Source organism: Artemia franciscana, chromosome 3 (assembly GCF_032884065.1).
Source record: "Artemia franciscana chromosome 3, ASM3288406v1, whole genome shotgun sequence".
Taxonomy (NCBI): domain Eukaryota; kingdom Metazoa; phylum Arthropoda; class Branchiopoda; order Anostraca; family Artemiidae; genus Artemia; species Artemia franciscana.
In genome coordinates this window covers 51,828,968-51,856,856 of record NC_088865.1, presented here as the reverse complement: position 1 = coordinate 51,856,856, position 27,889 = coordinate 51,828,968, and the positions used below count along the sequence as shown (strand labels likewise).

The 27,889-nt window shown below is 34.2% G+C and overlaps 1 long non-coding RNA gene across 2 annotated transcripts; it reads left to right on the top strand.

The window, feature by feature from the left end:
* Positions 1 to 27,889, top strand: LOC136024660 (uncharacterized). Of its 2 annotated transcripts, none has more exons than XR_010616879.1 (3): positions 1 to 80; positions 22,033 to 22,107; positions 27,500 to 27,889. It is a non-coding gene; the product is annotated as an uncharacterized LOC136024660 (long non-coding RNA). The 2 variants fall into 2 exon arrangements; XR_010616878.1 differs by lacking the exon at positions 1 to 80 and adding an exon at positions 4,834 to 4,868.

Below are 27,889 nucleotides of genomic sequence, written 5' to 3'. Positions count from 1 at the left end.
GTCTGCAAATATCAACCTGAAAATATATCAAACAGTTTTTTTTATAACGAACTGTAAGTAAGGAGCGATGCTGTTCAATAGTAAGTAAAACTTCGAAAGAACTGAATTTTGGTCCTTATTCAAAATATACAAATTTCACCAAGTTCAATACCACACATCAAAAGTTACAAGTCTGAGTACTTAATTGTTGAAAAAAAGTTGGGACCCTTTAAAAGCGAGTGACCTTAGTGAAAATTGCACCCTTAGATTCAGCATATATGAGAACCCTACAGTAGAGGTGTTAAGCTCCTATATAAAACTAAATTAAAAGAAACAAGTTTTTTAACTAAAAGTAAGGAGTTACATTAAAACTTTTTGTATTTTGTTTAAAGTAAAATAATTCGTGTTGAGCAAACCTAGCGCTATTATTAAAATAATATCTGCAAATATCAATCTAAATGTATATCAAACAGTTCGTGGTAACGAATTGTAAGTAAGTGTCAACGTAAGTAAACAAACAGTTCAGTGTAAGTAAACAAACATTTCGCGGTAACGAACCGTAAGTAAGGAGCGATGCGTTTCAGTAGCAAGCGAAACCTTCAAAAGAATTGAATTTTTGTCCTTACTCAAAATATATAAATTTCACCAAGTTTAATACCACCCATCAAAAGTTACGAGCCTGAAAAAATTGCTTAGCTGTTGAAAAAAAGGGATACCCTTAAAAATTAAGTGACATGAATGAAAATAGCACCCTTAGATTCAGCATGTCTGAGAAGCCTACTGTGGAGGTGTTAAGCCTTATACAAAAATCTGGAATTTAGTTTTTTTTTTCAGAAGCCAGATCACAGATGCATGTTCATTTGTTTGTTTGCTGGCTTGTTCTTCCCATGGGTAATTGTATCGAGCAGTAATCCTAGAAGATCGAAAGAGGATTCCGAAAGAGGAGTGCCTTTTTTAAGTGACCAACAATATTTGAAGGCAGCTATCCCCCCTCACACGTCCCATTTTCTCCAATGTCATCTTATCAAAATTGAGACTGCCATTTTGTTCAGCATAGCCAAGAGGTTTAACAAATATGTCTTTTAGGATGACTTGACCCCCCAGAGCCTCCAGGGGAAGGGCTCCAAGCTATGAACTTTGCCCATCTTTACATATAGTATTGTCTATTGGGGTGAATACATATATTTTACAGGGAGATTTTCTGGAGGAGGCGTTATGTAGGAGGATCTTTCCGTGGAGGAGTTTTGCGTGGGGGAAAGGAATTTTCCATTGAGGGGGAGCTGGATTAGCCTGCATTAATAAAAAAAACGATAAGAAAGTGAACAAAAAAGTAAAAAGTTTTCAACTGAAATTAAAGAGCAACATTTAAACTTAAAAGAAACAGCTCTTCACTTCGATCTTTATGCTAAAGCTTATTTTCAAACTTTTAATTAAGATTTTAATTAAACGGCCCTTGTTTTTCATTAGTCATTCCTAAATAGTTGGAACAAAGAGTCAAACTCTAACGAAAACCCCAACCCCCTTATATATGTAATAATTTCTGTTTACAACAATTACTAATTCAAATAATTCAAATAATGTTTGCAAATATCAATCTGAATGTATAGCAAACAGTTCATTGTAACAAACCCTAAATAAGGATCGATGCGGTTCAATAGTAATCGAAACTTACAAAAGAATTGAATTTTGGTCATTCCTTCAACTCCCCTATGTTTTCTGTTTGTTTACTGTTTTTTGTAACAAACAGTTTTTATTTACATAGATATAATGTGCAATGTATAATATAAATATGATATATACATATGAAAATATATTTTATATAATATTTTAAATATATATTTTATACATATATATGCATAATATATATATATATATATATATATATATATATATATATATATATATATATATATATATATATATATATATATATATATACATATTACATATATATTATATGTATAAGTAAAAACACACACAGAAGGGGGAGGGGCTTATTCCAGAGGCAACCTACGTATTTTGTGTTGTACTATTTCTCATTCTTACATATGCACTAAATAAATGGTTACTAACGATAGTTATACCTTATACCGGGGATCTACAGTAGAGAAAACAAAGGAGACATCTTTTTATAAAACCAAACTGTGACTTTCTAAGATCTTGGATGACGCCAAAAGAATAAGAGCGAAGGAACAATTGATGTAAATTCTTTGTCTTTGATTTTGTATAAATAACATCCTATAATCGCATAAATAAGATAAGTAATTTTCTTAGAAAAAGGGGAGGGGGGTACGAAAATTTGGTATTTTCCGTGGGGGTAACCATCGGCTACTATTACTATTCTAATCCGTTTTAAAATTATTCCTCACAAAGTTAGATTGAAATCCGATATCTACCTTTGTGTGTCAAATCAAATAAACCTCCGATTAGGTCTATTCATGTCACTAAAGATGATGGTTCAATAACAACGTCAACTAAAGAGGCAGGCGAAGTACTTTTCTAGCGGTAGTTTGGAAAAGATGATGTTAATAGTGATACCCAATATCACACAAAATTAAGAAGCGTAGTTACAGACGTCTTGACAATGGAAGACAATGATAAAATTAACATCACAGAAGAAGAATTAAAAGAAGTGATTAATAACAAGCGTCCTTTACAAGCCCCCGGTCCAGATTGTATTGTTAGCCTAATTTAAACAAATAATATAAATGTTATAACACCATCACTATTAAAAATATTAAACACTTGCATAACACTCCGGTATTTCCCGCCAGCCTGGAAAAAGGCAATTGTGATATTAATTCTAAGGAGCGGTAAAATAATAATCGCAGTCCCCAGTCTTATCGCCCAATTAGCTTGTTTTCAAATGTAGGGAAAGTCTTTGAACGTTGAATCATGTATCAACTTCATGACTTGGGCTTCAAGAACTGGATCTCGAGGAACCAGTTTGGGTTCATGAAAGGCCGTAAGACTTTGGGTGCTATATATAATCCTGTTGTAAATATTGAAAAAAAGCAACATAAACTTCTCACGCTGTGCCTGTTTTTTGACATTCGATGTGCATCTGACAACGCTTGGCACCCTGGCATTGTCAATGAATTAAAAGATTCCGGATGCCCAATTTGGATGGTTAAGTTATTGTATAGCTATCTATAAGACAGAGTTGTATCGTATAATGAGTGTTTTTCAAAAATTGAGAAATCCTATCCACAAGGTGGAATATTATCGCCATTTTTATGGAATAGTAATATTATTGACCTATTAGATTTAAATTTGCCCAGAAATTCTCACATTCATGCTTATCCTTCCAACACTAAAAGTGATTTAGATTTTACAACATCTGAGGTTTTTCGAATCTTTGATCGTTGGGTGGGTAATAATAAATTAGTTTTCAATTCAAAGAGAACAGAAGCAGTTATTTACACTAGTTAAATAATATTTCCTAAGCCTGACCTTGTTTTTGATGGTAATGTAATTGAAATAAAAGAAAAAGCTAAATATTTGGGAGTTACCTTAGACAGGAAGTTATTCTGGACGGAACATATACAAAATTGATGTGTGCAGCTAAATGTACTTAGGGGCTAAAACATCGTGCTCTTAAAAATTTGTATCTGTCTGTTACAGAGAGCCTCATTCTATATGCAGTCCCTGCATATAGGGACCAGCCCCCATCCCCCCTAATTTGCAAATATATAACCCAAATTAGAAGTCCAATGCATATTGTCACCCATCACTTGTCTATGTGGCTATGAAACTGGTTTTTACAGATCTACAGATCATAATTCTTGAGTTTGTTCTGAATAATTAACAAGCATCAATGGCCATTACTCACGTAGAGTAAATTTTCACCCAAAATTTAATAGCTTTGTTATTTTTCAGTTGCCAAATCTTAAAAGATTTAAAAACTAATTAATTCGTCATCAGATGATATTTTATTGTGATGAGAACCAAGATGAATTCAGTTGAACTATAATTCACTGATATTCCTCGTTCTAGAAAATTAGGTTATAGTTTTTAATAGTTTATCAGTGAAGTGACGTTTAATATCTGTCAGAATGAGCAGGGGGACCAAACAGGCTGGCGACCAGCACCGTTCCTAGGGTTGGTGGTGCCTGGGATAAAATTAATTTCATTGACCCCTCCCGTATCGAATGAGAACAAGGAAAAACAAACAAAGTTAAAATGTGATCAAAGTGGGCAGCTCCCCAGCCAAAGTACTCGGAGGAACTTGCCCCGGCTGCTACCCCTGAGTGACTTTGTTGTCCCTCCAAACGGCTCTGCTGGCAGCCCCTTCACAAAAAGGATAATGTTTGTTCATTTTCAATTCTGAAGTTACTTTTTTTGATATCATGAGGTTTTGCCAAGTTTGAGGATAATCAAATACAAGTAAAGAAAAGGAAATCAATTGGGAAGTCAATTTGGTGGTAAGGCTGTGAGGTGGTAAGGTGGCGAGGCTCACCATTTCAATAAGAAAATTTCCAGATAAGCACTTAGGCTTTTATTTGGATATTTTTTATAGTCAATCACGGAATTTTCCAGGGAAATTCTGGAAATAAATTTCTAGAGGATGGCAAGTGTTTTTTCTCAACACTGGTTTTCTTAATCCGTGTAATCTTTTATATTACAAGTTTTTTTGTGGGGATATCAGCCAACTAATTTTATGTTGCTTTCATTTATGGTGTTTATTTGGTTTTTCGCTAAAAGAATTTATCTTGGGGGAAGACTATGTTTCGGACTTTTTTTTTTTGGATTGAATGCTTTACATTGGTGTATCAATCTTGGGAAAGAACCCGGCGACACGTTGCAAACTTGATCTTAGATTATTTTATACGTAAGTTGTTCTGTCAGTTGTTCTGTCTGTTCGGTCAGAGGTGTCAGTTAAGAAAAAGGTCTTTACATAATTGCTGTATGATAAATGAAATGCATTAATAATTTCTTTTTTGTATTAATTTGCAGCCATATAAATTTATTCTATTAGATGGCCGATATCTTTACAAACCGTTAATTTTTGTTGAAAAACTAGATTTGTTAATGTATTTGCTTTAGCATAAATTATTTACAAGGGACCAAGGTCCCATGTTAAGCCCTAGTTAAAAATGATAGGTAATTGATAGATAACAATTCTATGTTTTCTTTGGTTTTGGTGGCCTTTTTTGGTTTGAATAGCCTCCTTCTAGCTAAGTTATCTATTAAGGGGTGCACCCCCTATAAAGTATACTATTTGTACCAATGAATAAAAAAGAGAGGGAGGTGATAGTATTGAGAGTGCTTGTACAGGACATCGATTCTTGTTGATAGATGAGCATTGCCAAGTGTCGAAAACCATGTAGTGACAAAGATATGCCCAGGATTGCACAAAGCCTCCATTCAGCTATAGGTTGCACAGAATTTTTGCCGTTCGGATTGCAATCAGCTTGGTGTAGACTTGACAAAACGTATTAGTTCCTGACCTGAACTAGTCTGAAAGCAAAAACATTGCTTTTTCTGAGGACACAACTATTCTAACAACTTAAAATAATATGAAAGTTGCGACTTGGAACCTTTCAAATCTTAACATGACTATCGTGTTAAACTTTAAACTGGACAAATTCAAACGTTTTGGACTAGACTTGTTTGGAGTTTCAAAACCCTATTTCCTAGGAGTAGAAAAATCGAATTAAGTAATTTGAATTTATTTACTCAGGCAGGAAGGATGGGGTATATAGGCAGAGAGAAGGGTTTATGATGAATTAGAAATCTTCAAAGTCTTGCTTTGGTTAGGAAGGTATTAATAGTAGAATTCTAGTTTTTCATTTTACCACTGAAATTTGCAATGTATCAGTCATAGTAGTGTATACCCCGGAAAATTTGGTCTGGAAAAATAAAAACGGCAACAGAAAAGGACTGCTACAATTTTGAAGGTATAAATATCTATTACTACTGCTACCATTACTACAACTACTACTAAAACTACTTTTATTACCACGGCACCAAGCCACCTGAGGTCAATACAGATAATCACGCTCATCTTCCATCCAAATCTACTCAAAGCCTAACTCTGTACATCCTCCCAAGAAGTTCCCATTTCCTTTAAATCTTCCTTATACGATGTCTTCCCACCTCATTCGGGGATGACCTGCCTTTCACTCGGAATGAAGTCGTGAGAAAAAATTTAAATGAAATTGAAAGTGCTTGGGAGAGTGTAAAAAGGGAAGCTTAAAATAGGTTGTGATGGAGAAGGAGTTAGTGAAGCTGTTTCGGTCTCAGGTAGCTTGGCACTGCAGTGAATTGCTAGTAGTTGTAGCAGTAGTATCAAAAACTCTACGATTAATGACTAAAACTTTTACACCCTAGTACCTACCCCCACCAGCTCCACCATTTCCCATGCATTACCAAACTCTACCAAGCCGATTTACGTTCTACCATAGCAAGTCGAGCTCTGCCATGCTCTACTATTTATTACCATGGTCTAAAAAATTATGGGGCTGAATCAAATGTCGCAATGTCTGAGAACAAATGGCTTTTCATAGGCAGCGCAATGGCGCTGCCCAAGTTAAAAGTGATGTGGGCACTATGTATAATTTATTCATTTATTTATCCATTTTTGTTGTTGCTTTTTTCTGACCAAGGCACTTCGTACAGAAGGAGTTGTTGTAAAAACTTTGAAAGAAGCTCATTCGGTTGGAAATTGAAAATTCTTGGCCCTTTTAAAGAGTCAAAAATAATTAGAGGGTGACAGCCCCCCCCCCAAACCCAATTTTTTTGATAGTAATTACGTTCAGCATGGTTGAAAGGCCCAGTAATTATGGTTTTGGGGACGACAAGTCCCCGCGGCCGTCAGGACAAGGGCTTTAAGTTATACTATTGGCCCATTATTAACATATACATGACATATACAAATAGATGATAAGAATTTCTAATGTCCTTTTTAAGAGCACATGATCAAATATGACACATGTACACAATAATGTAAAACGTATGTTGTACATAATCAGAATTTCTAGTGCCCTTTTTAAGAGTCAAAAGTGATTGGAGGGCAGCCATCCCTCTCCCATCATGCCCTTCATTTTCCAAACCATATCTTGTACAAATAATTGCTCAAACAGGGATAAATCGTTTTACTACACAGTGAAAAACAATGAGAAAAATTATGGATATTTCGATTACATACATATCGACCTGCACATGCAATCACCTGCAGATAAACACTAGTTCGTCTGCTAATCTGCTAAGAAAAGAAAGATTTCAGTTTGGTGTCTAGCCACAGCCCAACTGTGCTCATGCTTTGTCTCATTGTCTCATGCTTTGTCACGCTGAGCTCGTGCTCAGCGCAACGGCACTACCCGAGTAAAAAGCGATGTGTGCACAATGTATTATTTATTTATTCATTTATTTATTTGTTGTTGTTTTTTCTGACCAAGGCACTTCGTATAGGAGTTGTTGTAAAAACTTTGAAAGAAGCTCCTTCGGTTAGGAATTGACACTTCTTGGCCCTTTTTTAAGAGTCAAAAGTGATTACAGGCCGAGCAGCCCCCCCCCAACCCCAAAAATTTTTGAGATAGCCATTGCGTTCGGCATGGTTGAAAGGCATTGTTGTAATAAAGGTTTTGGGGACGACAATTCCCCGCAGCCTTCAGGACATGGGCTTAAGTTATACTATTTGATCATTATTAACATATACATGAGATACACAAATACATAATCAGGATTTCCAATGTCGTTTTTAAGAGCACATAATCAAATATGACACATGTATATAATAACGTAAACATATGTTGAACATAATCAGAATTTCTAGTGCCCTTTTAAGAGTCAAAAGTGATCGGAGAGAAACTAGCCTCCACGCCATACCCTCTTTTCTCCAAATGCATCTGATAGAAATTTGAGATAGAAATTCTGTTCAAACTAGCCCATAAATCATAAAATAAGGCCTTTGAGGTTGATATAACACCCCAGAGCCAGGGGGCAAGGATTAAAAGTTATATCCCTGGGGGATATAAGGTTTTTATGGAAGAGATAGTCATATAAGCTTTAGAGGAGGCTCATTTGATTGGAAATTAAAAGCTGAGTTCTCTCTTAAGAGTCAAAAGTGATAGGACGGCAACTAGTCCCTCTTTCCCAGGCCCTATTTTCCTCAAAGGCATCTGATTGAAGTTTTGACATATTCATTTTGTTCAAAATAGTCCAAAGAACACATAACAATGTCTTCAGGGTTGATACACCCCCCCCCTCCAGAGCCCAGAGGTAAGGCTTGTAAGCTATGTCCTGGGGTCATAGAAGGTCTTATGGAAGAGTTGGTCCTATAAGGTTTAGAGGAGGCTCATTTGATTGGAAATTAGTAGTTTTAGTGCCTTTTTTAGAGTACAAAGTGATTGGAGGGCAGCAAGCTGTCTCAGTCCCTGCCCATTATTTCCTTTCAAACAGGGATAAACCTTTTACTAGACAGTGAAATTTACTAGACAGTGAGTTATTTCCAATGAACTGTTTCCCAGATGCAAGTGACGCAACATTCCATTGTCACGAGGGAAGGTATTTTCGAACCCGATTGTTATTACACAATTTAGACTAGACTAGTGAATTTATGGATTTTAATTCTTTCAATGCTAGAAAAAAATTTTCTAAGAGTAGGTGTAGGTTTTTCCTAGCTTCCAATATGCCATAAGTAGTTAGGAGTAAGATAATAATTTATTGTACACAATAAAAAATATACAAATTAAATAAAATATATACAAGAATATGGTTTCCTTGTGAGAAATTCAGGAATGCTGGAGAAGAACCCTGTAAATAAAAAGGATATTAATGATTTGTATAAATACAAATGATATTAAGAAAGCTATTGCGGAAAAGGGGGGTTACATTCTATTTGGCAATCTTGGTAGTTATATTTTGATGGTCGGCAAACAACGGTTTTATCAAACAGTTCGTGGTAACGAACTGTAGTAAGGAGCAGTAAGTTTTTTACGGTTTTAAAATGTAGAGATAAGAGAAAGAGTCAAACTTTAGCGTAAAGAGCGGGGCGTTGAGAAGGAAAAGCCCCTTTCATATACGGAGTAATTTCTGTTCGTTTTAAGTTTTAATGTCGCTCCTTACTTTCATTTAAAAAACTTGTTTTTTTTATTTAATTGAAAATAGGGTTAGACATATTTTGCAATTGTTGGCATTTCTGCATTCTGATGATCCAATAGGCTATTGGATTTTCCAATCAGAATTGGTAAAATGGGATATCCCAATATTGCATAATCTGGTGTGAAAGCTATAAAAGGCATGGGTTTAAAGGTTATTGCATCAGTTACAGTTTTGCATGCGATAAGAGAGTTTTAAGTGATTTATTATGGCAAGTGAAAATTTCAACAGTGGAAGTAGTCACGGTTCTGGATTTTCAGAACCACCGGCGACAGAGATAAGAGTTTCAATCAATGGTAGCAACACACAAACCAGTGTTGACTCGCTAATCCAAAAATTTTTGGATGCTGACGACGATGATTTCTTCTTCCCAGTCGATTTAGATCAACCGGGTCCTTCTAGTCAGTTCGGAGGGGCTCAATTTGAATTGAATGGTAGCGACACAAAAACCAGCGTCGACTCGCTAATCCAAAAATTTTTTGATGCTGACGACGATGATCTCTTCTTACCAGTCGATTTAGATAATCTGGGTCCTTCCAAGAGAAAATGTGCCTTATTTTGAAAAATAGGGGGAAACAACCCCTAAAAGTCATAGGATTTTAACGAAAATTACACCATCGCATTCAGCGCATCAGAGAACCCTATAGAAAAAATTGTCAAGGTCCAATCTACAAAAATGTGGAATTTCATATTTTTTGCCAGAAGACAGATCAAGGGTGCATGTTTATTTATTTGTTTGTTGTTGTTGTTTTTTCCCAGGGGTCATCGTATCGACCAAGTGGTCCTAGAGTGTTGCAAGAGGGCTCATTTTAACGGAAATGAAACGTTATAGTGCCCTTTTTAAGTGACCAAAAAAATTAGAGGGCATGTAGGCCCCCTCCCACGCTCATTTTTATCCCAAAGTCAACAGATCAAAATTTTGAGAGAGCCATTTTGTTCCCCATAGTCGAAAACACAGTAACTATGTCTTTGGGGATCTTAATCCCCCACAGTCCCTGGGGGATGGGCTGTAAGCTACAAACTTTGACCAATGTTTACATACACTAATGGTTATTGGGAAGTGTACCGACATTTTCAGGGGGATTTTTTTTTTGGTTTGGGTGTGGAGTTGAGGGGAGAAGGCTGTGCGGGAGGATCTTTCTTTGGAGGAATATTTCATGGGGGAAGAGAACTTCAATGAAAAGGGCGCAGGATTTTCTAGCATTATTATCAAAAAATGTAAATATAAACATGAAAAAGTTTTTTCAATTGAAAGTAAGGAGTAGCATTAAAACTTAAAACGAACAGAGATTATTACGCATATGAGGGGTTCTAAAAATACTTTAGCATAAAAAGCGAGGTATTCAGGAGGAGATAAATACTTTGCTCTTTATGCTAAAGTATCTTTAGTAATTTCAACTATTTATTATACGACCTTTCTGATTCAGGGGCCATTCTTAAAGAATTGGGATAAAACTTAAGATTTAGTGTGAAGAGCGAGGTATTAACGAGGGGACAAACCTCCTCATATATATAATTAAAAATATAAGAATATGAAAGTTTGTTACGTAAGTTAATTCTTAAGTTACATATATTATTTACTAATAAAAACGTTCGTTAAAAATTAAAAGTTCTAATTGCCTTTTTAAGTCACTGAAAAATTGGAGGGCAACTAGGCCTCCTTCCCCATACCTTATTTCTTAAAATTGTTTGATCAAAACTAAGAGAAAGCCATTTGGCCAAAAAAAGAATTTATATGTAAATTTCATTTTAATAATTTATGTTCGGAGAGCCAAAATCAAACATGCATTAATTCAAAAACGTTCAGAAATTAAATAAAAAAAAACAGAAATTACTCCGAATATGAAATGGATTTTCCCCTCTGCAATCCCTCGCTCTTTACGCTAAAGTTTGACTATTTGCCACAATTCTACTTTTTAAAACAATTAAAAACTGTAGCGTAAAGAGCGATGGATTGCGGAGCAGACAATCCATTTCATATACGGAGTAATTTCTGTTCATTTTAAGTTTTAATGTCACTCCTTATTTTCAGTTAAAAAAAACTAGTTTTTTTTATTTAATAAAGTATAGGGGCTAGTAGTCAACTCTGAAGTCAATTTGTTATAAACATATCCCTTCTTAGCAGATCTGTTCAACTTCTTTGCTGGTGCAAAAAGGATGTTATTTGTGGGTGCAACTTTTCTGTTTCAGTGGAACTAACATTGGGTGGATTAGTACTTTTTAGGTTTATCCAATGCTTATCATTTTCACTTGCTACAATTAAATAATAAAAACAAGTTTTTTTTTTAACTGAGAGTAAGGAGCAACATTAAAACTTAAAACAAACAGAAATTAGTCCGTATTTGAAAGGGACTGTTCCCTCCTCATTGGCCTGCTAAAGTTTGGCTCTTTCTCTCAAGTCCATTTTTTCTAACAGAAAAAATGACTTTAGCAAAAAGAGCTAAAGTCATTTTTTTACCAAGGTTGTTGAGGAGGGAACAACGCCTTTCTTATATGGATTAATTTCTTTTCGTTTTAAGTTATAATGTTGCTCCTTACTGTCAGTTAAAAAAACTTGTTTTTTTAATTTAATTTCTGAACATTTTTGAATTAATATATGTTTTGATTTTGGCTCTCTGCACATGAATAATTAAAAAAAAATTTGCATATTATTCTCTTTTGGCTAAATGGGTTTCTCGTAGTTTTAATCAAGAGATTTTGAGGAAAAAGGAGCAGGGAAGAAGGCTCAGTTGCCCTCTAATTTTTTGGTTACTTAAAAGGCAATTAGAACTTTTAAATTTGTATGAGCTGCTAAAAATAATTTAGCGTAAAGAGAGAGGTATTTAGGAGGGGATGAACCCCTCATATGCTTAATATTTTCTGTTGGTTTTAAGTTTTAATTTTGCTCCTTACTTTCAGTTGAAAAACTTTTTCATATTTATTTTTTAATTGTTTTTTGTTTTAAATAATACTAGAAAATGCCATGCCCCCTTCATGGAAATTCTCGTCCCCCATGAGAAATACCTCCATGGAAAGATCCTCCCACGTAAGGCCCTCCCCTCAACCCCCACCTCAACTGAAAAATCTCCCTGAAAATGTCTCTACACTTCCCAATAACCATTACTATATGTAAACAATGGTCAGAGTTTGTAACTTGCGGCCCTCTCTCGGGGACTATGAGAGAGTAATTCGTCCCCAAAGACATAGTTATTAGGTTTTTCGACTATGCTGAAAAAATGGCTATCTCGAAATTTTGATCTGTTGATTTTGGGAAAAAATAAGTGTGGCAGGCGGCCTAGGTGCCCTCCAATTCTTGGTCACTTAAAAAGGGCACTAGAACTTTGCATTTCCGTTAGAATGAGCCCTCTCGTGACGTCCTAGGACCACTGGGTTAATGCTACTACCCTGGGGGGAAAAAAACAAACAACTAAAGACGCACCCGTGACTAGTCTTTTGGCAAAAAATACGAAAGTCTATATTTTGTAGATAGGATTCTATGACTTTTAGGGGTTGTTTCCCCCTATTTTCCAAAATAAGGCAACTTTTGATGGTAAGGACTCAATGCGATGGAACTTATATAGGCTATTTAAAATCAGCATAAACATCTGATTCTTTGATGTGTCTATTAGCATCAAAATTCTTTTTTTTAGAGTTTCGTTTACTATTGAGCCGGGTCGCTCCTAACTACATTTCGTTAAGTTATACCTTCCCTAATGAAAGGTTGAGCTGTTACTTCAGTTTTCTTCTCTTCTGGAAAGTTGGCTTTGACCAACGAGCAAATTACAAAGTGGTTAGAGTTTTTAATCACTAATGAACATGGTGGTTGGTAATGGTTGTAATGGTCCATGAAATTAGGTCAAGCATGCTTTCGCTTTGGTGGGTCAGAATTGTCACTGCTTGTTTTAGGTCTTTATTTGCCATTTGCTCGTTATTTGTTTGATTGAAGTCTCTGGCGATAATAAAAGCTGTAGCTCTGTATTGTCAACAAATATTGTTAATGAAAATTTCTATATATTAAATAAAATTTTAATATATACTTGTTCTTTGCACCCTTGGATAACATGTTACCACTAGAATGAGTTAGCATTCTTAGCCCTTTTAGCGACTCAGGATCAAACAAACCAACTTTTTTTTAATTACCAACCTTGTATATAAACGGTGGGGAACTTATCTAATTTACAACACTTGTTCCAAGGGTTCTGGGGTTAAGTTATCCCTGGAGGTAGCCTATAGTTATTTAAATTTATTGACTAGTTTGAACAAGATGGTTATTCCAAAATTTTGACCAGATATCTTTTGAGGGAGAGAAGCTGAAAAGGGAATGGGGGGACTGGTTGCCCTCTGACCACGTTTTCCTTAATACCTTTGGCTGTTCTTGTTGTATTGCAGGTACACGTTTTTGATAAACAAGATGAACATAGTATCTTTAAATTTTGTTTAACATACCCCTCAATGCCCTAAAGTTTCATCTTAGTATCCTTAGCTTTTTCAAACACACCTAGAATAAAAAGTTCCTCCTTTTTCGTATTGAGAAATCCTGCATGTAAGAAACAGCAAGTTGAATAATTTACCATTAATACCCTGAAGACATTCTGTCCCTGGAGGCATAATTGCTGCACCTTCTGACTGTTTTGAACAAAATTGTTTTTTTCTAAATTTTTATCAATGATGAGGGAAGGGAGTATCTAAAAAGGGCAAAGGTGGCTTGGTACCCTCCAATAGCTCTTCAACATCCTCTGAAATTTTCAACTTAATACCTTCAACCATTCCTTAGGTATTGATAATATGTCTTTATGACAATGAGAACACACGCAACGTCTTTTATTGTGTTCAGCATCTCTCTTCAAACCAATAGGTGGTTATTAGGCATAGTTATTTGAACTTTTGATTATTTTGAAGAAAATTTCTATTGAACCATTTCGGTCCTGTATATGTGGAGGGATTGCAATTAAAAGCATGGGAGGGAACCTTCAAAATATTGCTGGTCCTTCTTTTTGATAAATTGGTTGTACATAGATATAGCACCTATTGATATAAAATAAACTTACCCCTCAAGATTCTACAAGGTTTCACTTCAATACCCCTAGCCTTTTCAGATACACCCAGAATCAAATATTTCCCCTTTTCCTAACGATAAATTCTGTATGTGAGCAATATGCAAATTGTATAATTTACAATTATTGCCATGGAGCAATGGTGGCCTGGCATTCATTTCTCAACATATCTTGAAATTTTTAGCTTAATATCCCAGTTGTTATTTAGATATTGCTGATATTCCGTTTTCACGACCACTTAGCACATTGTGTTTTGAATGTGTTTGTAATCCCTCTCAACATTTCCTTAAAGTTTCATCTTACTATCCTAAGCCTTCTTGAAGACCAAGGATCAAACATACCCTCTTTTTTATTAAACATCCATTATTAAACATCCCTTTATGTTACCCTTATATGTTTGGTCCTTGGACCATTTTGGACAAAATGGCAATAAAATTTTGATCAGCTGTATTTGAGACAAAAAGGGTGGGGGACTGGTTGCCTTTGATCTCTTTTTGCTCTTAAAATGGGAACTAGAACTTTTTGATTTCAAATTGAATAAACTTCCTCTGTAGTCTGTACAACCGCCCATTCCGTAAAAACCTTATCTGTTAGGAATCGGCAACTTGCATAACTTACAACCCTTTCCCTGGGTGCTGTTTTCAACTCTGGATTACTTAAAGGTTACTTTGGACAAGGCAATTATCTAAAAATTTGATTTGATGCATTTGGAGAAAAAAGCGTGGGGTGGGGAGACTAGTTCCCCTCTCTTCACTTTTGATTCTTAAAAAGGGCACTAGAACTTCCAGTTTCCTATCAAATGGGCCCCGTCCACAGATTATTCAACGTCCCTTTATTGTTTAAGTGCCTTTGTGGTACAAAAAATAATGGTAAAACATTGAACCCATATGGCCTTTACTATTGGCAACACTATAGTTCTGCCTCTGTTAAACTTTTAGAGAACATTGGATGGGATGTCAAACAAATCAAAGCACACTATATGCAAGAGAGTTTTTAAAAGAACCCAACATCAATATGCAAGGAACAGCTAAGGGTGTTAAGTTGAAACTTTAAGGACATGTTAGAAAATGAACAAAGGGCAGTGACCCCTCCCTCTCTTACCCTTTTAGCTTCTCTCCTCAAGACTGATAAAGATCTTGAAAAGCCATTTTATTCAAAATAGTAACAACCTCTAATAGCTGAGCCTCTGTGGATCCCGTATCCCTGCTGCCCCCAGGGTAAGGAATGTAAATTATGCAATCTCCAATTCTTACATGCACAGTTTATCATTAGGAGAAGGGCGAAACATCTGATCCTGGATGTTTCCAAAAAGGCTAGGGATATTGAAGCAAAGTCTTGGGAAATGTTAAGAGGTTGGTTGAGCTAAATCAAAAAGAAATTACACATTTCAAAATTATCAAAAAGGCCTATCTGCACTGTCTTGGGAACAGGTAAGAATAATAACTAAAAACTTTCAGAATCTCTACTACTACTGCTGCTGTTGTGACTACTTCCAACTGCAATAACTTGCAACTGTGACTGCTACTACATCTATTTGTGACTATTTCCAGGGAATGGAAGGGAAAGTATGGGATCAATGGATCCCATACCCCTGCTGCCCCGAGGGTAAGGAATGTAAATTCTGCAATTTCTCAAATTCTTACATACAAAGTTTATCATTAGGAGAAGGAGGAAACATCTGATCCTGGATGTTTCCAAAAAGGCTAAGGATATTGAAGCAAAGTTTTGACTGCTATTACATCTTTTTTTGACTATTTCCAGGGAATGGAAGGGAATGTTGAAGTTTGAAACTTTAATGTCGAAAAAAATCATGTTGATGTTTCGATACGTTGTCTAAAGAAATGATGTTGAAATAGGGAATGTTGAATTACTTGAAACATTGGCAATCAAAATCGAACACAAATTAATTTAAAAAAATACTTTTCGAAGAAAATTGTTCAAAGAAATGTAAAGAGCCATATTACACATAAACCAGCAAAAATAAATTCCTATAATCATTCCAACTCAAAATGACCAGCAATAGCTATTAAAGGATAAATGAAACTTAAAACGAACAGAAATTAAATAAACAATCATATCAAACAAACATTCGACAGGCACTAATATAAATTAAGAAATAAATTTTAAAACGCATATAACTTAAATTGAATATGCAAATCAAACATAAAATTGAACAAAAATCACCATAAACAAGAGTTTGTTCCTGCCCCATTTCGCATCTGTAATGGTTTTAAGGCCTACTGCTTGATTTGCGCTTTACTAAAACAAGTTATGTCACAAATATTTTCTTTTGGTCTTACAAGATTGAAAACAAAGATTAGAAAGAAATAAAATCTTGAACTGCTGAACTTCAATCAGTTATTATCATAATATACCAAATATTCAGTTTAATTTTATTAGTGCTTTCCAAGGGATGTTCAAGGCACATATAGTTTCCAATAAAATGCAAATGCCACATTAGGCCTTAGGCTTTTACAGTTAAGGATGGGGGCATTAGCCAAACTCGTGTTTGTATTAATTTTTTTGTAGTGATTTCTGTTCAGTGTGCTTAAACTATGTTTGATGGGCCACTTTTGTTGTGTACTGAACAGAAAAACGAATCAACAGCTGTTTAAAATACTCAGACACCTATCTATAAATAAAGGTAGTTGTTGGTAACTGCACTTTTGATTTTTTGTTGTGATTTTCGTTCAGTGTGCTTAAACTATGTTTGATTGGTCACTTTTGTTGTGTACTGAACAGAAAAACGAATCAACAGCTGTTTAAAGTACTCAGACACGTATCTTTAAATAAAGGTAGTTGTTGGCAACTGCACTACTAAAGGTCTGTAGAAGCAAAGTAAAGCCAAAAAACAAAAAAGGGATTTTGAAATCTCGTGGCCTTGTGATGGTTTTGGGGTAAGTAACTAAAGTAGTGACTTTTTATTTTTGTTATTGTATACCTTTGTAGTTGAAAATATAGAGAAAAAGAAACTGGAGAAGATCCATATGGAAAGCCAGGGTTTGTATCACCTTGATATTACCCATGTTTTTCCAGGAGATGATGATGCTGTATTGTTAATCGCTCTGTTTCATATTTATGAGAGATAAGTTTGAATGTCAAGTATGATGTTGATTGCATCATTTATACAGCAAACAAGATTAGATAAAATATTTATTTCAAAAAATTTCTGCAACAAGCCCCAAAGGATCGAATTCACATTTCAGAGTCATAAAAAAAAAACAATATGAACAGAAAATACTAAAAAAGCACTACTATTAAAAAAAAAACTCGCTAACAATGCCAACGACAACAATATCAGAATGACAAATTATTCCTTAGTCAAAAATATTAAGCTGCAAAATGTCAGCAAGTTAAAAAGGTGAAATGAAATAGGCATTAAAGAAGGTTTAAAAGAGAACTTATAAAAAGAAGGAAGGAACAAAACAGGCAAACAAATATAATATTAGGTATCACCATTAACGACTAAAAAAAGGGAAGCTAGTTGTTTATTTTATCAGTAATGAAGGGGACATAGTTTTTTTTTATATCTGGAGGTAAAGCAACGAAATTGGATGATAAACCAATAGGAACGGGCTTAGAAACAGTCCATGGCAAGTGGGGTCTGGATGAGAAGTGTCTTTAGTGTAAAAGGGGTTTCTTGCAAGGGTTTGTTATTGCATTTTTGGCAAAACGGAGGCACAACGTACCTCTGCTGTGCTCAAGGGTTTCCGATCCAACCTTTTTTTAGAAGGAGCAGGCATAGAACCTTAGCTTCTTTTAGGGGAGATGCCAGGATGACCAATTGGACAAACATATTCAAGATGTGGGCGGATAAAGGAAGTATAAATCCTTAAAGAGAGGGTGTTAAATTTATTTCAGAGCTTAAGCAGGAAAATGGATGTATTTGCTCTGTGGAAGATCAAAAAAAAATTGTCCACAGACAAAAAAAAATTATTTTTTACTTTTGTAGATTCAAATGCTTAAATCATTGATTTAGATTGTATTAGATTTAGATTTGTTGTATTAGATTGATTTTATTGTATTTTATAGATTTGTATTAGATTGTATTAGATTTCAAGTAATGAATTTAATAATTGACCTGTGAGTTTTTAATTGATGTTTTTAAATTTTATACCGTGGTCTAAAAGCTGTAGATAAGACAATAATTTACATTCTAGGGTCCCGCTAAGGCCTCAAAATGAAATTTTAGCCGGAAGAAATCGTTATTTGGAAAGAACAAACAAAACCCCATCAAGTTCCTAGCTAAATTATGTTAAAAACCATAAATAGCACAAAACAACGTACCTAATTGTAACACTTTAATCTATTTAGTATTTTTCCCTTAGAAGTAGCCAACTACCATCTATTACCCACAATGTTTCAATTAATCAGATTATCCTTTTTCTTTCCATTGTTATCCAATTTTGTAGACCATTTTATAAATAATATTTCTACCCAGTGTTACAATCAATCACAAGCGAAAAAGGATATTCTCAACGAAGAAACCTGTTTTAACAAAAAATCCATGATTTATCGTAAAGTTTGATTAAATTGAGAAAATATAATACGGGACTATCAAGGGGGGGGTGTTGTCATGACAGTTACTATGATATTTGTAAGAAAAAAAAAACATGAGATAACGGTGGTGCCTGTAATAGCTTTTTTTTTTGAACTATCAAACTAATAGCTTCAATTTTCGTAGTTTTAATTGTATAATAATAGACTAAATCTGTAGGCCAATACTCCTGTGTTTTTCAGAACACAATAAATCAGAACACCATTTATGAAGATGGGTTTCATAGACACAAAGACAAATAACGGTTGACAAAATGCATTGGACTTATTATATTATAATTAATTTGGGCTGTATATTATTATATAAACTAAAGTCTTATATTTTTTCATATTTTGGTATATTTCATTGAGACTAATCTAACTTCACTTCTCGAGTGTTCGGAATATTGGGCTCTGAAGGAGTACCTAAGCAAATACCTCCAATTTTCACAGTTTTAATTGTAATATAGTAGTCTAAAACTGGGTGGCCTTTCCCTCTTGTCCTAGATGAAGCCCAGTAGGTTGTTTTATCTTGTAAATAAAAAATCAGTGTAAATTTTGAGCTTTCCATGCTTAGATTGTTAACACTTATTAATAAATAACTTTTTTATGCTCTTTTCAAATGCCAAATCTATGTTTTGCATTCTGCCTTCCCCCCATCCCTGTTGGTCCTAGATATTGCCCTATAGAATATGTTTTTATGTAATCTTGTTTGACTTGATGTTTTTAAATTTTTTTTTCTGGTTTATTGGCATGTCAAAAGCATTTTCTTTATCTGATTGTAAAGGCATTCAAGATCAGGTAGATATTAAATATTATTTTAAAACATGATAAGAATGGAAGTAATTATTATAATATAATTAATAGAAACGTGCTATATATTGCAAAGTAATAATTTTTTTGTTTCATAATTTTAGTCGTCTTTCAGTTTTGCCTTGGTCTACTCAGATCATCAGGGGGGAGGATATCGTAGAAATGTGCAGATATTAAGGAATCTAATGTTACCATTATTGCATTATCTCCTCCTCCTCCAGATGGATAGAGATATAGATCACTATATACTCAAACTGCATTCAATCTCCTAACTCTTTAATGTGTTTTTTTTACAACAAACAATAATGAATAGATGGGCAGAAAAGAGTTACAACATTCTAAACAATAGAGAAAAGGCTGGCCTGTATATCTATCCATTTGGGGGAGGGGTTGTTGTTGTAAGTGAACTGGTGCAATTTATCATTGAAATAAATGAATATTTATGTTAATAATAATGAACAAGGCGTCTTTTGAAGGGTTCAATACAAAATTGGCCAATGGAGCTATCAATACATTTGGAATGAGCTTAAAAGATCTATCAGGGAGTTTTTCTCACATTCTTTGTAGCTAAATAACAGATGAGATTTGAAATTTACCCTAGTCTGAGAGGAATATCATTTGATTCCCTATGTAATTATTTTCCCAAATGAAACACTTTCTGCTCGTATAAATGCAGTAAATTCACTGGAATATGGCAGAGATTAGGTGATAGACAAAGTAGGTAATTCTGAAGCACAGGAGTGGATTTGGAAAAAAACACCTAAAAGTTCTAAACTACTTCAAAACAAGCATGTCTTTGTAATTATTATAAGTCAATTGCATTGATGTAACTTAAATAGGGTTTTACAATTATTTACTTATGTGAAATATAATGGAAATATACATAGTGGACCGCATCTTTGGCCACCAGGGGAGGATGGTAAACAAAAGAACCTCTTAAGGATAATATTAATGAGTATTTATGATTGTTTTAAAGCTATTCCCAGATTTTTGTTTAGCTTTGTTCAAATTAGCCCTTGTGCTTAAGAAGTGCATAAAAAAGAAAAATTACTTCGGTATATTTATGTTTTTTTTAATTTTCAGGAATTATTCTAGTTTCAAGTTACAAATCAGATTGATACGTAGTTATTAAGGAATTTGAACAAAGAAAAAAGAAAAATCACAACTACGTCAGTATACACATCTAGCAGAAATATAAATTAGCACTCATATAAAAAATTATTAGTACTTCTATAAAAATTATTAGCACTTGTATAAAAATTAGTAAAAAAAAAAATGTAAAAAATGGGCATGTCAGTATGTTTTAGTATTCAATCTTAAGGAAATAAAAGTAACCAATGACAAAATTTAAACCCTTGGCCCTTGTGCTCAAGAAGTGCCTAAAAAAATATATACAATTATGTATCTTTGGCCCTGTTTAGGCCACAAACATTTGCTGATTATTTGGGCACATCATTGTCTTTTGTGCTGATTTCTCACTGTCAGATAGTTTATAATGCTGGTTGAAGTCAATTTGAACATAACTAATCAAAATTTTAAACTATGGAAGACCTTGACTATAGAACAGGGTTATATTTGGCTCTACTAGAGGTTGTCAAAACTCTCGGTTGTCAAAAGTGAATATGTGCAATATATATCAACCGGTTTATTGTATTTTGTTGAAAATTTCATGGGATATTGAACTAATCAAAAGATACAGTGTATATCCACCGTGTTAGAAATAGTGTATGCAAAATGTGAAATGTCTCAGGAACAGTTATAGGTATTGAGCTGAAACTTAATCCTTTGTAAATGTTTAAATAAATAAATATTGAAACGAGTACAAGTTAAACTGAATATTCAAGTAAACACTTAAACGGAAAAAAAAATACTTCAAGCAGGAGTTTAGCTGCTGCCCACAACCCCTCTTCTAACCATTTAGAGTTTGAAAGCATATAGTGTCATTTGCGCTTTACTGACAACAAATTATACTATGTTTTTATATGATATAGAATTGTAATAATTTTTATTTTTGGGATTTTGAAAAATAAAGCGGAACAAATCTTGAATTACTGAGATTTCAGGAAATAATAGCATTATATATTCAATATTAAGTTCATGTTCAATAATTCTTTCCAGTCATCTTGGTTATTATAGTGATTTTTTTGTCGTCGTTGATTTCAAATTTCTGTTCAGTTTGAGTTTCATTTACTTTTTGTAATTTCTGTTCGTTTTCAGTTTGATCTATTATAGGACTATTTCCATTGTTCTTAAGTTTGATATGGCTCTCTACTCTTATTTGGAATGTTAAAAAAAAATACAATTTTCCATACGAGGGTAGCTGACCCCTTCTGAGCTGGTTACTTTTTGGTTTTTGCCTTCAATGGAAGCTAAATTTACTTATCAATATTACAGACTGGATAATCAATATTGACCTAGTCAAATGGCATATATGCCAGAATTTGTTTTGGCAAGAGCTTCATTTTTTTTATAGGAATGTAATATTATAGGATAAAATTTGTTGTATTATATGATACTATTATATAATTAAATTTTATGATATAATTTATATAAATTCCTTGTGTTTCAGGTATTACAGCTATGGATAATCTTCCAAATGAAATCCTGCAAAAAATTATTATATGAGTTTTACCTGAAGGAAAGCGTAAGCAAAAAATTTACTACTACTACTAACAACTCACCTCAGCACCGAGCCACCTAAGGCATTCAGCTTGACCTGAAGGATACATCACATCATTTTCTAAACAATGTCAGGCATGGATCACCATGGCTTCACAGTGTTAGAGGCATTCCCCCCCCCCAACGAAAAAAATGGCATTAAAAATTACTTTTATTTGCCCCCCCCCTCACCTCTGTTTGTTAGACCTGTTTGCATGCATTATGGCTAGTAAAGAGTAGTTTATTCCCTGAAAAATTGTGTTACAAACGAAAATCACGAAAAGTATTTTGCAAAACAAAGAAAAAATCTCTGAAATTGGGTAAAAATATTTTTATTTATTTTTTGCCACAATATCTCCAAGGAAAGCCTTTTGGCCTTGATCGCAAGCATGATTAAAAAGATAACTTAAAAAGATAACGAATTGACTTCTATATAAAGCAGCGAAGACCACAATGCCTTTCCATCACAAACACCAAAAGCATAAAGAACAATAGGATATTTTTGAGAGACAGTGCAAAATTAGAATGAATATTTTGGTCCATGTCCAAGGGCCGTCCTCAGCGAGAAATAAAGATATAAGAAGAAAAACTTATAACAGGATACAGCCAATACAACTAAAATGAAGAATTTTTAAAAACAGTCCCAGCATCCTTACCTCAGCGACGTTCAACCAGCACTGATAAACAAATTGTGATGAAACGATGCAATCCATTAAAATGAAAGAGAATGATTTAAAAACGCGTTTTTAAGGTTAATATTGTTTTTTTGGCTGCTGATCTCGGAGGTCTACTTATGAAAGGTTCTGTATTAATACCTATCGTTTTTTTGTTAAAAATTTTAAGATTGTTTTTAAGTAAATTTGTGCATAAAGCAGCTAGTGAATATTCTCCCAAGTCCCTATTTAGGGAAATATTATTATTGATCTCAAGTCTGATTTCAATTGCTTTTCGAACTACTTGCTTAATGGCTAGGTCATTACTAATAAGGGCGGATTCTTCTAAAAGTGTTTTGTGGCTAAGATTATTAAAAGTATGGTGACTTAAAGCAGAATCAAAAGAAACGGAAGTAATATTAGGATTTAGAGCTTTGGTGATATCATCTTTATGCTGCTGTAGGCGTTTCTCTAAGTTCTGGTAAGTTCTCCTTCGATAGAATCTGCCACTATCGCATGGTATTTGACAGACATCTCTTTGCCGAGTAACTGGAGTTTTATCTTTACCAGAATTTAGGAGATTTGTGATTTTCAAATTGTTGGTAAATACAACATACAGATTATTTTTTTGCATACTTTTTTAAGATTCCCAGTGGTTTTTTCATATATATGGGAGGTAAATTATGTTTGAGGGCTTATCACGATTCTCACATGGTAAATTATCTTTGATTTTACGGGAGTGTCTTTTCAGTCTAGGGTTGATTACAATATCTATGTATATATATATACATATATATATATATATATATATATATATATATATATATATATATATATATATATATATATATATATATATATATATATATATATATAAAGGTACTGTCTGGTTGTCCGTCCGTCTGTCTGTCACTAAGTATGACGTCAATATATAAAAAAAACTAACTAAAAGAAACTTAAAAGAATTCAAATTATCTTCTATAAAAAAACTGAAAAAAGAAAAAAAGGAAACAAAACTAAAAAACTAAAATAGAGAAAACAACTAAAAAAAAGTAAAGAAAAGAAGAAATTTAAAAAAAAAAACTAAAAATAAGGCTAACTAATAAAAAAGAAAAAAGAAAAAACTAAAAAAAGGAAAAGACTAAAAGAGAAAAAAATACATAAAAAATAAAAAAAAATCTAAAAAAAGATGAAACTAAAAAATGAAAAAACTAATAAAGAAAAATACTAAAAAAGAAAAAACTAAAAAAAGGTAAAGCTCCTTCTAAAGATCAAATTTCATTAAGATCTGATATCCCGTTCGTAAGTTACAAATACCTCACTTTTTCTAATTCTTCCGAATTACTCCCTCCCCCCAACTCCACCAAAGAGAGTGGATCCGGTCCGGTTATTTCCGTCACATATTTTGGACTTGTGCTTATTCTTCCGACCAAGTTTCATCCCGATCTCTCCGCTTTTAGCGTTTTCCGAGATTTCGGTCCCCTCCGTCAATGACACTGGATCCGGTCGGGATGTAAAATAAGAGATCTGAGTTACGAGGTCCTTTTAAATATGAAATTTCATTAAGATCCGATCACTCCTTCGTAAGTTAAAAATACCTCATTTTTTAATTCTTTAGAATTAACCCCCCCCCCAACTCTCCCAAAGTGAGGGGATCCGTTCTGGTTATGTCAGTCTCGCCCCTAGGACTTATGCTTATTTTTCTCACCAACTTTTATCCCGATCCCTCCACTCTAAGCGTTTCCCAAGATTTTAGGTCCACCCTCCAGCTCCCCTCAATGTCACCAGATTTGATCGAGATTTAAAACAAGAGCTCTGAGTCACGATATCCTTCCTAATATCAAGTTTCATTAAGATCCGATCACTCCTTCGTTAGTTAAAAATTATTTTTCTAAAAATAAAAAAAAAATTTCTTATTTTTCAGAACTAACCCTCCCCACAACTCCCCCAAAGAGAGCGGATCCGTTCCGGTTCTGTCAATGACGTATCTAGGACTTGTGATAATTTTTCCCACCAAATTTCATCCCGATCACTTCTCTAAGCGTTTTCCAAGATTTTAGGTCCCCACCCCCCAACTCCTCGCATTGTCGCCAGGTCCAGTCGGGATTTAACGTAAGAGCTCTGAAACACTATATCCTTCCAAACATCAAATTTCATTAAGATCTGATATCTCCTTCGTAAGTTAAAAATACCTCATTTTTTCTAATTTTTCAGAATTAACACTCCCCTCCCCAACTCCCCCAATTAGAGTGGATTCGTTACGGTATGTCAATCACGTATCTAGGACTTGTGATAATTTTTTCACCAAGTTCCATCCCGATCCCTCCACTCTTAAGTGTTGTCCAAGATTTTAGGTCCCCCCCCAACTCCCCCCAAATGTCACCAGATCCGGTCAGGTTTTAAAATATGAGCTCTGAGACACGATATCAATCCAAACATAAAATTTCATGAAGATCCGATCACCCGTTCGTAAGTTAAAAATACCTTGGTTTTTATTATTTTTCCGATTTAACCGTTCTACCACTCCCCCCCCCCAAATGGTCGAATTGGAGAAACGAGAATTTCTAATGTAATCTGGTCAGGTTCCTCATACGCCTGCCAAATTTCATCGTCCTACCTTACCTGGAAGTGCCTAAAGTATCAAAACCGGGACAGACAGACCGACAGACTGACCGACGGAATTTGCGATCGCTATATGTCACTTGGTAGATATCAAGTGCCATAAAAATAGATTTTAAAAGACAAATGTTAAAGTTAAAAGGACAGATGTTATACTTGTGATAAATAGTGAACTTATTATGTACTGAAAAAGCTGATATTCAACTCAAAATCAAAATGGCAAGAGACTACTAGATATATGTATTGATAAGTTATCCCCCTTGCACTCCAATTATAGCGCAAGTGTCATGTGTGCTTTACTGAAAGCACTATATAGTTTAAGTAATTTTAAAGCAAAATAAAAGAAATGATATTTCTTCAAATGAAAATTCAGTCGTATCCAGAGTGGAAGGCTTAAGATGCTTCAGCTCGACTCTCCCCCCCCCCCCCACTCTTCATCGCCATTTGATGCTTTTTGTATAGTTTTATTGTATATCCTTCGAACAACACATCCAAAATAAGTATCCAGTATGAAGGGTGTTACCGTGCTTCAACCCCCCTCCTGTCACCCAAAGGTTCAATTCTACCCGTAAAAAAGCTACAAAAATTCATACAAACAAGTTTTGATGCAATTTCTATAGTTTTTTTGCTCTTGCTCCAGCTCTTGGAAAGAGCTAAAGAGCTGGACTAAAAGTTCTTATTACGAGTTTAGTTATTAGATGTATCGATTGAATAGACACTTCCTGAAATTAAAAAAGAGTTTTCTCCTACTTAAAGTAAGGAGCAACATTAAGACTTAAAACGAACATAAATTATTTCTTAGACCTGTACGCTGAAGTTAGAAAGTTCTTTAAAAATACCTCTCATTCAACTTTAATGGCCCTTGTGTTTGAACAGTTTTTCTTGAAGGATCGGGACATAAAGTTGAACTTTAGCGTAAAGAGTGAGGGTTGAGGGAGTGGTAGCCCCCCTAATATATGGGATAGTTTCTGTTCATTTTAAAGTTTATTGTTGTTCCTTACTTTAAGTTGGAAAAACTTGTTTCTTTAAAAATCAATACCTGATTTTTTCAAATAATTCCAGGAAATCTCCTTCCCTCTACCCCCTGTGGGATATTTCTCCTGGAAAATTCTCCTCGAAAATTCATTCCCCTCTCCCTCATGGAAAATGCTTCAAACAAAATCTTCCCAAAAGAATACCATATCCTTTCCAATTATAAATACTATATGGGAACCATGAGCAAATTGTGTGACTTAGAGTTCTTTCCTTACTAGCTATGGAAACTATTTTCATCCCCAAAGGCATAGTTATTAGACCTTTTTACCATTCTGAGTCAAATGGCTATCTCAAAATTTTGATCAGATTTCTTTGTGAAAAAAGGCGTGGCGGAGGGGCTAATTGCTCTTCATTATTTTTGGCTTCTTACAGTGGGCACTCGATCTTCTGATTTCCGTGACCTCGAGTGACCTCTCCTAACGTCCTACGACCATTAGTTTTATTATGATCATCCCCGAGGAGAAAAAAATAAACACATGTCCTTGATCTTTCTTCTGGTAAAAAGAAAAAAATTCCACATTTTTATGGATAGGAGCTTGAAACCTCTAAAAAGGATTCTATGACTTGCTGGATGTGGCGGTGTGATTTTACATTAAAATCTTGTAACTTTTTGGGGGTGTTACTCCCCTTTTTCGAAAATCAGTTAAATTTTTTTCAGGTTCACAGCTCTTAATAGTCAGAATTAAACTTAATGAACTGTATATATTTGGAATCAGGATAAAAAGCCTATTCTTTGATGGATCAATAGTTATCCGTTTTTTTTTTGTTTTTTTTTTTTTTAATATTGTACTGAGGCACTCCTTGCTCACAATTTCTTACTATGAACTGTTTGTAAAGGTTGAATAGGGTTTTCATAATACCCTATTAACTAAGCACTATAGATTGTGCTTACAATTTACTATTCAGGGGTCTCTATCTAGGTGAGTTTACTCTTCTTTAAGGGAAGTTCTTGGTGTATATATCCCAAAAGAAATGATCCATATTGTCAGTTATTTGAAAAATTGGCAAAGAAAAAGCTTAAAACTTACTGTTCGGGTTTTTGTCTCTGATTGAATTGATGCTTTCTTTCAGGCAAGGTCCTAGTTTATTATGTCCCATCTCAGCAGATTCTAATGTCACTGGATTTTTTGAGACCAGAGATTTATCTGGATGTTTTTGATAGAAGGCCAGTCAAAATGTTAAGTCTTTTTGATAATCCATCTTATTTTCTGGTACTGGCATCTGACGGATTTGAAGCCGCTATTAACATGTTCTTGAAGGATTGAAGTTGTATGGACTAGGAACGACTTTTATAGCCTGTGATTTTGCTGAAGATTTTTTTCAAATTGTTTTTTACTATAAAATTTGAAAGTAAAGAAGCAACATTTTAGTTTTGTTTGTGCTCTAATCCTTTTACTTACGTGCTAGTAAGACATTGTTTGTTTTTGTAATCTTTTTGGTCTTGAAATAAAGCCTACTTGA